At 32.8% G+C, this 14,973-nt stretch overlaps 1 long non-coding RNA gene across 2 annotated transcripts in view; it reads left to right on the top strand.

Moving 5' to 3' along the window:
• Positions 1–363: 363 nt before the first annotated feature.
• The window catches only part of LOC140626658 (uncharacterized), a 93,182-nt gene continuing 78,572 nt past the window's right edge, over positions 364–14,973 (top strand). The window contains exons 1-5 of one of the 2 annotated variants that reach the window (XR_012025710.1): positions 379–727; positions 1,332–1,431; positions 1,685–1,746; positions 4,358–4,404; positions 5,065–5,488. This is a non-coding gene — a long non-coding RNA (uncharacterized lncRNA). Of the gene's footprint in view, positions 728–1,331; positions 1,432–1,684; positions 1,747–4,357; positions 4,405–5,064; positions 5,489–14,973 lie in introns of those variants that run through there. The other variant, XR_012025711.1, reaches the window with a different exon arrangement.

The following is a 14,973-nucleotide window of genomic DNA, read 5'->3' as shown; positions in this document are numbered from 1 at the left end:
CCACAAGAAGATGAGGACCTCAAGCTATAGGAAAGGAATGTCAAGGAGATGGATTCTGTTAAAAACCTGAATGAATGTGGATTCAAATTCTTCCCCAGATCCTCCAGATTAGATGCCAGCCCTGTCAACACCTTGATTTCGGCCTTTGAAACCATGGTTGTGTTGCCCAGGGGAGAGAGGTGATCTCAGACCTGAGGCCTCAACCCAACCAGCCCAAAAGATGTCCGCAAAGACTCTTGGACTCATCAGGAGAAAGAATTCAAGGACAAACACAACACAACTGATGAGTAGTACAAGTTGGAAAGTTTATTAAAGTGAAAGTACACTCTTGAGATGTGTGGGAGCCAAGGAGCTCAAGGGAGAGCTGTGCACTGGGGTTTGGGTCTCTATCTTTTTATTGACAGTTGTTAATGAGGGGGTGGGATATTCATTACTTAAAACAAAGATTCCTTGAAAGCAGGATGGTCTCTTCCAGGAATGTGGATTGTGTCCCTTTTCTTCCTTGTTTGGTCAGAAGCTTCCAACCTACTTTGTCAACCACCTAGGACCTGTCTGGTTTGATCCAGTTTATTATGGTTCTGTTTTGGAGCTGTGGACAGGCCTCGGACTTTCTCATAGTTGGCTGTGGCTGCCTCCATCCTGCCCTCCAGGCCTACTGTTAGAACCTAACTGCTTACTCAACTGCTGAACTCACTTCTAGCCTGCAGAACTACAAGATAATGAGCAGGTATTTTAAGCTGTTCAATTTCTGTCAATGTATTACAGACAAATAGAAGGCTAACATAGGAGACTTGCTCTACACAATATTTTACAAACTTTAGCATTCATCAGAATCTATGGTATCTCTGTTTGATTCCAAGCTCATGTTATTTCCTTTTTGCCATTATACTGGTAAAGAATGCCATTTCAAAATAGTGAAAATTATTGTGGTAGATACAAAGAACTTCCTAGAATTACTCCTCTAGCTGAGGCCAAGTTTTTTTTTTTAAAGAACAATTTTACAGACATGCCAGCCAAATACTTTTTGAAAAATCATATTTCAAATATTTTACTATAAAGTATTTATGAATAATATTGTATTTTTCATATCCTCCCTCTATAGATTCATATATGAATTTTTAAGAGATTATCATGTCATGCATTATTTAATGACAGCCCATTCATATTATTCTTTAATTATGAAGAAATTAAAAATGTAGAAATTAAACATAATGGAAAAGATAATAGAAATCCACTATTAATATCAGATAGCCCAAGATGGTGATATTTATTGTGATCAAATACTTCCCAAACTCCAAACCTACTTTGCAAATTGGCCTTTTCCATCATAGGTGTCCTGTGTCAAATTTGATGACTTGAGAGATTAATATGACAGGATTCATATGGTCTATATCTGGTTCCTGAAAACATTTTCTACACATATAACTCCAGGCAAGTAACCTGTTTTATCCTCATTTTACTCCATATGACACGGAAATAATATTTGCCCACATGGAAAGTTTATTGTGAGGATCAAATTTATGATCGAATAATATATCAGTTTGATAATTGATGCAAAAAGAAATTATTTGATGTCTATCATATGTTAGTCATTGTACTGGTCACAGAAGCCACAAAGAGAAGTGTGACAATCATCATGGAGTGAGACATAGAAATATTCACAGATATGCCCATCTTATTTCAGGATGTACATGGCCTATTCTGAAGACACAACAAAGGTCATCTCATCCAGCCTTCAGAGATTAGGTAAAGCTTTCTGAAGTAATTCTTGAACTAAATTTTAATTACTGAATAAAACTTAGGTAGGAAAACAACCAGGGACAATTATAGCAAGATATATGTGTGAAACATTTCACTGTTGTCATCATAAAATGTGAAAAAGGAAGAAGTGTTTGATGAGGCACCAACAGTAGGCATGACTTTAAATTATTATTATTTTTAAAAGATTTTATTTATTTGAGAGAGAGAGTGAGCAAGAGAGAGAAAGCACAAGCAAGAGGAGGGGCAGAGGGAGAGGGAGAAGCAGACTTCCCTCTGAGCAGGGAGCCTGACTTGGGGCTGGATCCCAGGACCCCAGGATCACAACCCAAGCCAAAGGCAGACACTTAGCAACGCGCATGCCCCTAAATTATTTTTAAAATACCTACTAAAGTCTTTAAAGTGATATATTTAATTCAATATATTTTCTTATACAAAACAAGGAAATAATCAGAACTGTGGAAAAAGATAGGCACAAAGAATTTTAATATAACAATTATAATAAAGTTCAGAAACATGTACTTAGATATCATAAACCAGAGTGTGTACACTAATATATGATGACATGGAAATGTTTTCAAGAAATATTGAGTAAAATTGGAAAGTGTTCACAATTATAATGTTAATATTGAGATGTAGACAACAGATTATTTACATGTAGGAGGATGGTTATTTTTTTAAAAAAAATCTTTAATTATGGATAACAAAATTCTCATAAAGAGATGCATCTAAATGTTCACTATTTTGCCTGGCATAATACATTTTTGTGAGCAAACCTAATACTAACAGTATGTTTTACATCTAGTAAATGGGGTTGCAGATGTTTAAGTTTCCTTCTGGTTTCTTGTCAAAACATCTATATTTTAAAGAAAATTTTAGAATAAAAGTATACTTAGAGAGAAATTAGACTGATGAATATAGAGTACCTAAGCCTGCTGAATATGAGCTATGAGTGCAAATAAGAAATAGCTAATTAGTTTTTAGTGACTAAATTCAAGTTTAATGATCTTAAAAACTTCTAGATTATTGGATTAATATTATGGCACATGAAAATGATGTACACTGGGAATGCATATCATGTATTGTAATGATCCCTTAATGTAACTCTAAACATTTAAAACATTTCATATGAAAATAGGAAATTACTACTCTAAAATTTGCACATCTTTAAATATTACATTTAAAGCAAGTGTAGATGACGTGAAATAAAATTCCTTTCAATCCAGTATTCAAAACACACTGGTAAAATTACTCAAGACATATTTAAATAAATGGATGAATGAATAAATGAATGTACACATGATTTGGGGAATATACTCTTGCTAATGACAATTGTTTAGTAATTTAGGGCTTGCAAAAAATAGTTTCCACTTAGCAGTATTAAGTCCATTCCAGTTTTATCTACTAGTCTCAAAGCTCTAATACTCACTGCAAACAAAACAAAACAAAATCAGAAAATTTAAGATAGAAACAAAATTTGAAAAAAAAATAGAAGCTGAGGTAAAAAAAATAGAAGCTGAGGTAAAAAAAAAAGAAATGCTGAATTAATTTAACACTATTACTTAAATAGCTAGTTCTATATTTTAATAGGGCAGAAAGCATCAGTTAGAGAAAAATCTCTAAGGTCAAGACACTAGCTGAGAGAGTGTAGTGTTAGGCATGAAGTTAGTGGACTAGCGGACTAAATGGCAAATCATTTAGGAAGAGTCAGGTTTAGGGCTTTATTGAATTAAACAGATCTGGGATTTGTTATGATTTCCACACTGTGATCTTCACTCCCTTTATGGGAAAGCTATTTTCACATGGAAAATTAGGAGAGGCTCCCTCATGTCTACCACAGAAAATGTTTGATAAATAATTGACTCTTCTCTCACTTCTTCCTATCACCATGTCAACAAATTTACAGTTAGAAATATAATTGTAGGCTACGGAAAGAAAACATAGGCTAAAAATGATCCACTAGTCCTCTACCAGTACAACTTCTCAGGCTATTTTGAGGCTGTTTCTCTACACTACCAAAAAATCACAGTGAAAGAGTGAGACAACCATTACGCTCATAGAAGGGAAGCAAACATGATATAAATCACTTTGGAAAACCCTGAGACCAATGATGACAGACTCTGGACAACATTTTTTAAAAATAGAAGCTGATGATAATAAATTGGGACATGTTGTTAATGCAGTGAAGAACAAAACAAAGAGAATAATAGAGGATTTTAAGGGCCAGGAATTTTTTACTTCCCATTTATCATTTTAGGTTGGTAACAGTAAGTTTATTTGCAAAATGTGCAATACACATAAATTTAAAAAAAAAACTGCTTTGGCATCTTTTCTATACCTAGAAAAGCATTGTTATGTTTGTTTATCATTATACTCTTAGAAAAACAGGAAACATCAATATTTGTTGTGTTCTCTCTTAAATTCTGCTTAGAATAAGCCTTAAATAGTTTTGTTATTATATGACCATTTAATTCATTTTCTTATTTTGCCATTTTCCTTCCACTTGCCGAATTTCTATAATCTGTTTTTTCGTTTTCCTTCTAATCACTTAACCTGCTATCATTAATTGGTTATTTTTTCCTTTTTTCTTTATTTTCAGTGCTTACATAAATGTGTGATACCTGGACATCTGTTCAAAATCCATAGGTATTACTTGGTTTTTATTGTTTGGTCTCTGCAATTACTGGTCTATCTGAATTTTTACAATCTATCATAAAACTGTGGTTTCATAGAAATCTATGTAGAAATATTTTGACAGATTTTCATAATTTACATTAGATGAATTTTAATTCAAGGAGGATCATGATTTACTAAAGACCACATCACTAATATTGTAGTAACATCTTCAGGGCTATGGAATGGGAATCTAAGGATAGCTATGTGTATTATTAAAATATTATTTTAGAGTTCAAAGAAGTTAATGCCATTTCTCCGTTTTCTGTACTCACTTTTGAAGAGACTGTTGATCTTAATTTTTTTAAAAGATTTTATTTATTTATTCATGAGAGACAGAGAGAGAGAGGCAGAGGGAGAAGCAGGCTCCATGCAGGGAGCCAGACATGGGACTCGATCCTGGGCCTCCGGGTCAGGCCCTTGGCTGAAGGCGGCGCTAAACCGCTGAGCCACCCGGGCTGCCCTTGATCTTAAATTTTAACTAGCTGCAAACATGAGATGTTTTGGAAGCTAGAAGGATGTGCAGAGGGCTGTAAAATGTCTGACATGATTCACCAAGGAAGGATTTTGAGCTTGCCTTGAGACAAGTCTTGGGAAATGAGGATTTCTGATGGACATTTATTCTTTCTACAGGTATTATTATGTACTTGACCTACAATGAGCATAGAGCTCTTAAAATACAGAGAACGACTCCTGCCTCTTTGTAACTTACAGTCTATAGTAAAGAAAGGCATTCCCAGCCAAGGAATTAAAGGCACAAGATGTGAAAAAAAATTATTAGGAGAAATGGAAATAATCTGTAATAGCTGGAATAGAGTATAAGTGGAGAGAGAGCAGAAGAACATAACATAATCAGAACCATACAACTCTTAGTGTGAAACTACCTTTAAAAATTCTAAATTACTGTGGAATTTATGAATATTTAAGAATATATATTAACTATACCCACTTTGCCATGTGATAGCTCTTGAACAACAGCCTTAGTATTTATATTTCCTATGGATATAAAACATTCAGAAAATATTTAATAAAAGAATAATACCTATGGCTTTCTAAATTATTTCTCATACCATTAAGGAGATCAATCAATGATAAACTGTATTATACTAAATGTAAATGGTTGCATAATTCTAAGTTTTTAAGAATTGAATAAGTAATTTGCTGCATTGAAAATAATCAATAGCGTTTATTGAGTCTTTCTGTTGCCAAGATTGAACAAAGAACTTTACATCTGTTAACATGAATACCTACAACAATATCACAAGGTATGTATTATCAATCCTATTTTAGAAAGAAGAAAACTGTGCTCCAAAGAAATTAAGTAACATAAATAAGTACTAGAGATGAAAATCAAACTCTACATGAGGCTCAAATTTACACACACACACACACACACACACACATAAAATTTCTTCTCTATTTTACTCCACCACACTGCTTTTCACTCTGAGTTAAAAAACTTGTATTTCTTGAAATTTAGAAGATTTAGAATACCTTATTTTTCTTGAAACTACTTTAGTAACTGTAATGGTTTAGGCTGTGGCAAACTATGAATGGGAATATAGTTTTATGTCTTCGTCGGTAGTATCATAAAGAAAGGTAATTATTTTATTTCTCTCTGAATCTCTCTAGTTCAGGCTTCTGAACTATATTTGCACAAGAAGTACATAATACGTTCATGCCAACCCTTATAGTCTCTAATTGACTGGTTAATTCATTTGGAATGACTCGGTATTTTGAATCTGAACTTTAAAACAGCAACCAAAAAGCCTTGTGTATTTTGCAAATTGACCAATTAGGTATCGAAATTATTCTCTAATATACCATAAAAACTGTTGATTTATTGGTCAAAATATCCTTTCTTGACATTTTTGTGTGACTATTGGTTGAGGATTTCAGTTTTATTCTAATTATACTAATTCTAAAATATGAAATGAAGTGATATACCTCAAATATTTTAACAAATCTTTAACTTCTTTGTTGTTCTCTGTTCCATATATTTTTTCTTTTCTTTTTATTTTATTGTATTTATTTATTCATGAGAAACACAGAGAGAGAGAGAGAGAGGCAGAGACCCAGGCAGAGGGAGAAGCAAGCTCCATGCAGGGAGCCTGACAGGACTCGATCAGGGTCTCCAGGACCACACCCTGGGCTGAAGGCCCGCTAAACTGATGAGCTACCCGGGCTGCCCCATATACTTTTTAAAAAACTACTTCAACTACTATGCTTATCAAGGGCAGTCTATACCAGGGAACTCCCAACACAATTCTAAATAATCCTTGAATTATGAGGGATAAAGCATCCTCCATCCAAATCTGAATTTTGGATATACACATTTTTTTCAGAGATGCAGTAGTTAGGAGTGGGTACTGTGTGTAGATTAGGTTTCAAGTCACTCTTCATGACCTATTTAATATTTTTATTTTCTGACCCTAATCACTTACATTTCTTTTTCATTAGAATACTTATGATCATGAAATTTTTGGTCAACTTTTATCTGTGATATTTTCTTGGATAAGATCATATGGAAACAAAACAAGTGAAATGAAAATGCAAAATGAAATTAAGATCTTTATAGTTTTATTTTTTTGTTCCCTTCTGTCATGAAAGAAAGATGTGTGAAATTAATTAAAAAAGTAGTGAATATGGGCAGCCCTGGTGGTCCAGCCCGTTTGGCGCCGCCTTCGGCCCGGGGTGTGATCCTGGAGATGCCGGATGGAGTCCCTTGTCAGGTTCCTTGCCTGGAGTCTGCTTCTCTCCCTCTCCCTCTGCCTGTGTCTCTGCCTCTCTCTGTCATGAATAAATAAATAAAATCTTAAAAAATAAGTAATAAATATAAGAATACACACTTTATAAAAATTTATTTTTGTTATACAGATCTATAATGAACTATATCAATCTATCAGTATTTATCAGTATCAATTGTAAATTATATATATTATATAATATATATGGATATATATGTGTATTGGGAATATATTTTACCATGAATGCATATAAGGGTTATTTAATATATTAGAACACTATAATATTTAGTATATTTTCTTTATTTGTATACCATTTAGTATAATAGTCCACTGTTAATTATAGTTAAACCATCAAACACCGTTCTATTTGCATACATATACATAACTAATTTTCTATTGGGAAATTAGTATAAGCTTATCAGGGCAATTCAACTCTGTGATTCCCTACATGTTTAAAAGCAGTGAAGTGTAAAGAATGAGATGAAACACGAATAAATATACTTCTAGTTCCAATCCTGTGTCTGACAGAAGCTTATTAAACCTGTAAGCATTTATTTTAAGATTCAGTAAAACATTAAAGAGTTCTTTCACTCCTAGTCATTCTGAAATGCAGCAGTCATCTAAAAACAAAGTTTCAAAACACATCTATATTATAATCAGTCGTATTTAGAGACTCAAACCATGCTTGTTAGTGTTTTTGTACTCTGTGTATAACCCTAGGCTGTAATGAAGATAATTCCTAAGTCATTGGCATAGTGGAAAGAATACTGAATTAAGAGGATGAACATCCCAGAGCTTGTTTCTTATAAGTTTATTGACCTCAGTTTCAGGATATTTTAAATGGGCTTATTAAAACATTTGCTGCTGATATAAAACAAGGCACTTTTAAGATGACATGAGCTTCTGCCTGTGAAGGCAATTTAAAAATATGTGAAGTTGAAGCAAATTTATCCCAAGACTAAGATCAGTTATCACAGTTCTAATTAAAATGTAGCAATCCCCATGGAAGAGTATTTCATGAACTAATCTCTAAGAGACATAGAATAAATTTTATTAAGGACAGTTATAATCTCTTAAAATTGGTGAGTAGCTGACATTTAATGAACATCAATTGTCCAAATGTTCTCTAATTCCATGTTATATGCAACATCTTATATATATTATATAACATAAATATTCAGGAGGAAGGAGTCTGACACTGACACTTCTGGCACCTGGTTCAAAAGAGCAAAACATTTGAAAAATGCATAAATCAAAATGAAACAGTGTGTGAATGAATGAATATCCTTTTGTCCACCCAGAAAATACTTATATAGCCTTGTGTAAATAAATACTAAATCTCAATATAGCCTTTTATAAATACTCAAATATCAAGGTTTAGAAGAAAATCTAGATACAAGTTGTATATATATATTGGATCATGAGAGAATGACAAAAATCTAATATAGATGATGTTTTTATTTTGTGGCCAGCAATAGCATCCTATGATTACTATAAATTTATGTTTACAAATTCTATGTAACTGTACATTTATTCCAAAAAGTTTAGGTAAGATTGAATATCATTCACCTAATAATCAAAACAACAAAATCAAACTACATCCATTTTGTGGTCAAAAAATTGTTTATTGTTTTTATTTGCAAGGGATTGAATATTTTTGCTTTTAAAAAACATTTTGGTTTCTTTTTGTTTTTATGAACTGATTCTGATTTTTTTTAAGAGAGAGTGCAAGCAGATGGGGGAAGGGTAGAGGGAGAGGGAAAGATAATTTTTTTAAAAGATTTATTTATTTAGTTTTTAGCAATGCATGTGCGCAAAAGAAAGAAAATGGGGCAGGGAGGGGCAGAGGGAGAGGGAGAGAGAATCTTAAGCAGACTCAGCCCAGAGCTTGGAATGCTTTGGGGGACTCGATCTCACCACCCTGAGATCATGACCTGAGCTGAAACTAAGAGTTCAGATGCTTAACAGACTGAGCTGTCCAGGTGCCCTGTGATCTTTTTTTTTTTCTTTTTGATTCTCTACTTTCCATTGATGAATATATGTGAGTTAGTAGTATGTTTTATTAAAGAAATGTAAGGATGTCATTATGTGCAGCATGGTAGACACTTTAAGACTGAAAACATCATTCATTCTTTCTCCTTTTCCTGTCTTCTCTTCTCAGGACACAAGAACACTATATTTCTAAAAGGCTTAGTTTATTTTCCTACCAATTTCTTGGTTCTGTGGACTTATAATGTTCATCAATTTTGATTATTTAGCCACTATTCCTTCACATCTTATTCATATATTTTTATATATAAATAAATATATATATTTGTAATATATATTTATAATATATATTTATAAGAGTCCTCCTCTTTTGGAAGGACTTCAATATATAGATGGTAAACTGATATTACCCCACAAAGAATGTCCCTTTCCTTCTTCCCTTTCTCCTTTTTTCTTTTCTTTTCTTCTTTTCTTCTTTTCTTTTCTTTTCTTTTTTTTCTTTTCTTTTCTTTTCTTTTCTTTTCTTTTTTTCTTTCTTTTCTTTTCTTTCTTTCTTTTTCTTTTCTTTCTTTTCTTTCTTTTCTTTTCTTTTCTTTTCTTTTCTTTTCTTTTTCTTTTCTTTTTTTTCTTTCTTTTCTTTCTTTTTCTTTCTTTCTTTCTTTCTTTCTTTCTTTTTTTTTTTTAAATATTTATTTATTTATTTATTATGATAGTCACAGAGAGAGAGAGAGAGGCAGAGACACAGGCAGAAGGAGAAGCAGGCCCCATGCACCGGGAGCCTGATGTGGGATTTGATCCCGGGTCTCCAGGATCACGCCCTGGGCCAAAGGCAGGCGCCAAACCGCTGCACCACCCAGGGATCCCATCTTTCTTTCTTTCTTCTTTTCTTCTTTCTTCTTTCTTTCTTTCTTCTTTCTTTTTCTTTTTTCTTTTTCTTCTTTCTTCTTCCTGCCTTCCCCTTTCTCTCTCTTTTTCATCTTTTCTTCCCCTCTTTTTAAAAATTTTTGTTTCTCTGCTTCAACAATCTGGAGTTAGGGATGCTATATTTTCAATATCATTAAATTTATCTTCTTCATTCTCTAACTTGGTATTGAGCACATCTGGTAAAGTTTTTATTTCAGATATTGAGTTTTATAGCTTTCGAAGTTCTTTTTTCCTTGTTAAGTTTATGTTTTTCTTTATGTATTTCTATTTAATATGGTTTGATATCTTTGTCTTCCATTTTTATGATCTCTATTTTTTTTAGGTCTGAATTTTCTCTTGCTGGTGGGTTACACTTTCCTGTTACTTTGCATCTAGTAACTTTGGAAAGAACATTGTAATATTGAATGTCACATTATGAGTTTCAAGATAAAATGTTGATTTTTTTTTTCTTTTTTAATGGCAGGCAGTTAAATTACTTTCAGATCAGCTTGGTCACTTTCAATCTGATTTTAAGTTTTATAAGAGCAGGTCTAGAATAGTTTTTAACCTATTAATATTTTAGTCCTCCTTCTTCTATTACTACTAATGAGTCCAATGCTCAATGAGACAACTCTCTGCTTACTGACCAGTACTCACACAACTTTTGAATCCGGGAATTGTGTAGCTGACAACTGCCCTTTTCCTAGTCTCACTGAGTTTCACCCTCAGATTAATGGTTTAGGGTTTAGTGACCAGCACATTTCTTCATCAGTAGCCTATACAGATTTTTTTTTTTTGGAAAATTTATTTTCCACCCTCTTTATTATTCTGCTTTACAGATTTCTGGTGCCTCAGTCTCCTAAGACTCCAATCTGTATCTTCGTAACTCAATATGACTATCATCTCTGCATGAGTTCACCCTGCTTGTGCTGCAGTAGAGAAAATGTCCTTAGGCAAAAATCTGGGGAACAAATCTGGGGAAGGATCAATCCTGCTTCATGTGTCTTTCTCCCAGGATTCATGGTTATACCCTGTTTTTTGGTCAGTGTCAAAAAAAGTTAGTTTCATACATTTTGTTCTGCTTTCTATGTGTTTATGATGATATTGCAAACAAGATATATTTATTCTGTATGGTCACAGTGGAAATTCTCAAGTATATTTTAAAAGGAATTGCATATTTTCCTATTTCATATGTTACCATATATTTATTTTTCACTTAGAAGTTACTGTCAATTGAAATAAACATGATCAATTTATTCTCATATACACTGCAGTGGTGCAGCTATGAATTCACTATTCAACAAGATTATAAACAATTTAAACAACCACAAGAATACATAACAGTTTAACTTGGTTTATTCCCCTCATCCTACACTTTGTGCTATTTTTCCATATTTTATTTTTAAATATTCGTATTATTATTGCATTAAGCAGTGTATATATTCTTATATTTATTCTCATTTTAATTTTTTTCTATGCACTTGACTTCTAGCAATTCTTTGCTTCCATCTAGTATTATCTTTTCTTCAGCCTGAAGAGTATCTTTAATATTTCTTTGCAGTGCTTTTTTTGTCCTGAAAATGTCATTATTTCACTTCCAGTTTTGAGGGATTTTTAAAATTGGTTATAGATTTCTAGATCAGTTGGTTTTGTCTTTCGCACAGAACTTTTAAAAACGTAATTCCATTGTTTTGTGTGTTGAAAACTTGACAAAAAATCTAATTGTTTCTGTTGAAAACTGCAAGAAAAAGAAAAAAAACCCCACTCCACCCCCGCCCCCCAAAACCCCAAACCTAATTAGTTTTCAAAAGTAATGCATATTTCGTTCTGGCTGCCTTTTTTTTCCTTTTTTTGTAAACAAAATTTTTATTTTGGAATAATTTTAGATCTGCAGGGAAATAGCAAAGATAGTACAGTGTTCCTATTTGCATTTTACCCAACTTTCCTGCATTTTAATTCCAATAACTGTGGTACATTAGCCAAAATCGAGATATGGATATTGGCATATTACTATAAACCACACTCCACACTTCCTTTGGATTTCACCAGTTTTTCCACTAATGCCCTTTTTCTGTTCCAGTATCAGATCTAGGAAACCACGTTACATTTGGTCATGATGTCTCCTCCTTGGCTTCTCAAGTCTGTGACAGTTTCTCAGTTTTTTTATGACATTGATACTTTTGATTGTCTTAGTCAGTTTTACAGGTTTTGGTGGGGAATACCATAAAATCAAAGTATCCTACCCTTATATCAATGGATGTGTGATATTAACATGTATTTTCATTGATGACATTTACTTTGGTCATTTGGTCAAGGTAGTGTGTGTTGTGTTTATCTACCATAAACCTTCTATTTTTCCTCTTCCATGTTCTATTTTTTGGATATGAGCCACTAAATTCAACCAACACATCAAGAGAGAGGATTATGTCCCACCTACTACAGTGGATGGTATCTACTTTTATTCTTGGAGAGTGGAAGATTTACCCATTTTCCCCTACTTATTTATCCAAATGTGAATTTATGCCTGTCTGGATTCGTGCACATTTATTTTATTTATGGATTGGACAGCATCCAGTCTAGGACACAGGAGGGTGGGACAAGGAAGCTATTAGCAAAAGAAGAGAAAAGGATTGGCCAGGGCATCATCTTTTTTGGGGGAAGGGAACACAGGTATTTTATCATGCCTGCAAATTACCTTACCAGTGCTGATCAGGAAATTTCAGATTGACTTTTGAAAGGTCACATTTCTGGGATAGGTTGAATCTGTACTCAAGTCTTGGTATGCTGCCACCTGACAAGGGTGAGGGAAATAACTCCATTTGGGGCTGTTGTTTATTTTTTAACAGGTTATAATTCAATTGTTTACTTCATTGGGCAAGTTGTTCCTGTTCTGGCCATTGGAGCTCTTTCAGGTTGGCTTCTATGTTCCTTTGGTATGGTTACTGGTGATGAGCAAATCTATCTATCATCTATCTATCTATCTATCTATCTATCTATCTATCATCTATCTATCTATATATCTTTTTTTTAATCTATGGCTTGTCTTTTGATTTACTTAACAGTGAGAAGTTTTTACTTTAAAGTAATTAAATTTCAAACTGCAGAGGAGAAGTTTTTAACTTCAATGAAGTCAAATTGACTACTTTTCTCTAATGTATTTTGATTTTGGTATTATATCTAAAAATTCATCATAGAATCCAAGGTCACATGGATTTTCTTCAATGTTATCTTCTAGGAGTTTTATAACTTTAGAGTTTACATCAGATGTTATTCACTTTTAGTTAATTTTTGTTAAAGATGTAATGTGTCTAGATGCTTTTCTTTTTTGGTGTGTTGATGTCTACTTGTCCCATGAACATTTCTTGAAAAGATTATCTTTCTTTGCTGAATTGCCTTTGTTTTTGTTTTTGTTTTTTGTTTTTTTTGGTCAAAGATCAGTTGACTAAATTTATGTAAGTCTGTTTCTGGCCCCTCCATTCTATTCCATTGTTCTATTTGTCTATTCTTTCATCAAGACTACACTATCTTGATTGCTTTCCATAAGTCTTAAAGCTGGATAGTATCAGTTCTGACGTTTTTCTTCTTCTTCAATATTGTGGTAGATATCTAGGTCTTTAGCCTTTCCACATAAACTTTAGAATCACTTTGTCAGTATCCACAAACTAACTTGCTGAGATGGGATTGCATTGAGTTTGTAGATCAAATTAGAGACAATTGACAACTTATCAATAGTGAGTCCTCTTATCTATAATAATGGAATATTTCTCCATTAGCTGCTCTTTGATTTCTTTTTTTAGAATTTTGTAGTTTTTTTATATTGTCTTATGTATATCATGTTAAATTTGTACCTAAGTATTTCATTTTCAGAGGTTGCTAATATAAATGATACAGTTTTAAATGTCAAATTCCAAGTCTTCATTGTTGGTTTATAAGAAAGCAATTAAGTTTGTATGGTTAACCTTGTATTCTGTAAACTTGTTATAACAATTATTTGTTTTAGAAGGTTTTTTGTTATTGTGATGGTGAGGATGTATCCCTCTAAGTTGCTTTCTTTTTTGGTGATAATGAATAGTGCTGCTCTAAGCATTCATGTAGAGAGTTGTATGAAATATTTGTTTCCCTGGGGTTAATAACTAGGAGTGAAATTTCCGGGCCAAGTGATAAGTGTGTTTAACTTCCTAAGAAACTGATAAACTATCTTCCAATGTGACTGTATCATTTTGCATTTCTACTAGCATTTAATGAGAGTTTCTGTTGCTCTGAGTATTTTCAATATATTTGTCATCCATACATATTTTTTGGTGGAGTGCCTGTTCAACTAATTTGCTTATTTAAAAAAATTGGGTTGTTTTCTTATTGTTGAATTTGACAGTTCTTACTCTATTGTGGATATGTCTTTTGTCAGATTTGTGGTTTGCAAATATTTTTTTCAGTGTACATCTTATTTTTTCATTCTTTTAACAGTGTCTTTTGCAAGGCAAAAGTTGTAAAATTTCATTTTCTCATTTCTCATTAATTTCTCTCATAGATGATACTTTTCTTATTGTATCCAAAAAATGAATCACCAAACCCAAGGTCATGCATATTTTCTGCTGCTTTCTTCCATAATCTTTATAGCTTTATATTTTACATTTAGATACATGATCTTTTTTGAATTACTTTTGGTTTTGTTGTGAGATATATGTTGAATTTTTTTCTGCACGTGTACATCAAGTTGTTCCAGCACCACTAGTTCAATTGACATTTCACTACTTTATCTTTCTACCTAGGTTGAAAATGAATTGCCTATTTTATGTTCTATTTTTAGGTTCTCTATTCACTTTCTTTGATGAATGTGCATATCTTTTTGCCAATACACACTCACTTGATTAACTTAGTTTGTAATCAGTCTTGAGATCACGTA

Source organism: Canis lupus, chromosome 38 (genome assembly GCF_048164855.1).
Source record: "Canis lupus baileyi chromosome 38, mCanLup2.hap1, whole genome shotgun sequence".
In the NCBI taxonomy this organism is placed as follows: domain Eukaryota; kingdom Metazoa; phylum Chordata; class Mammalia; order Carnivora; family Canidae; genus Canis; species Canis lupus.
Note: the sequence above shows the minus strand (reverse complement) of the source record. Positions and strands in the feature narration are given on the sequence as shown.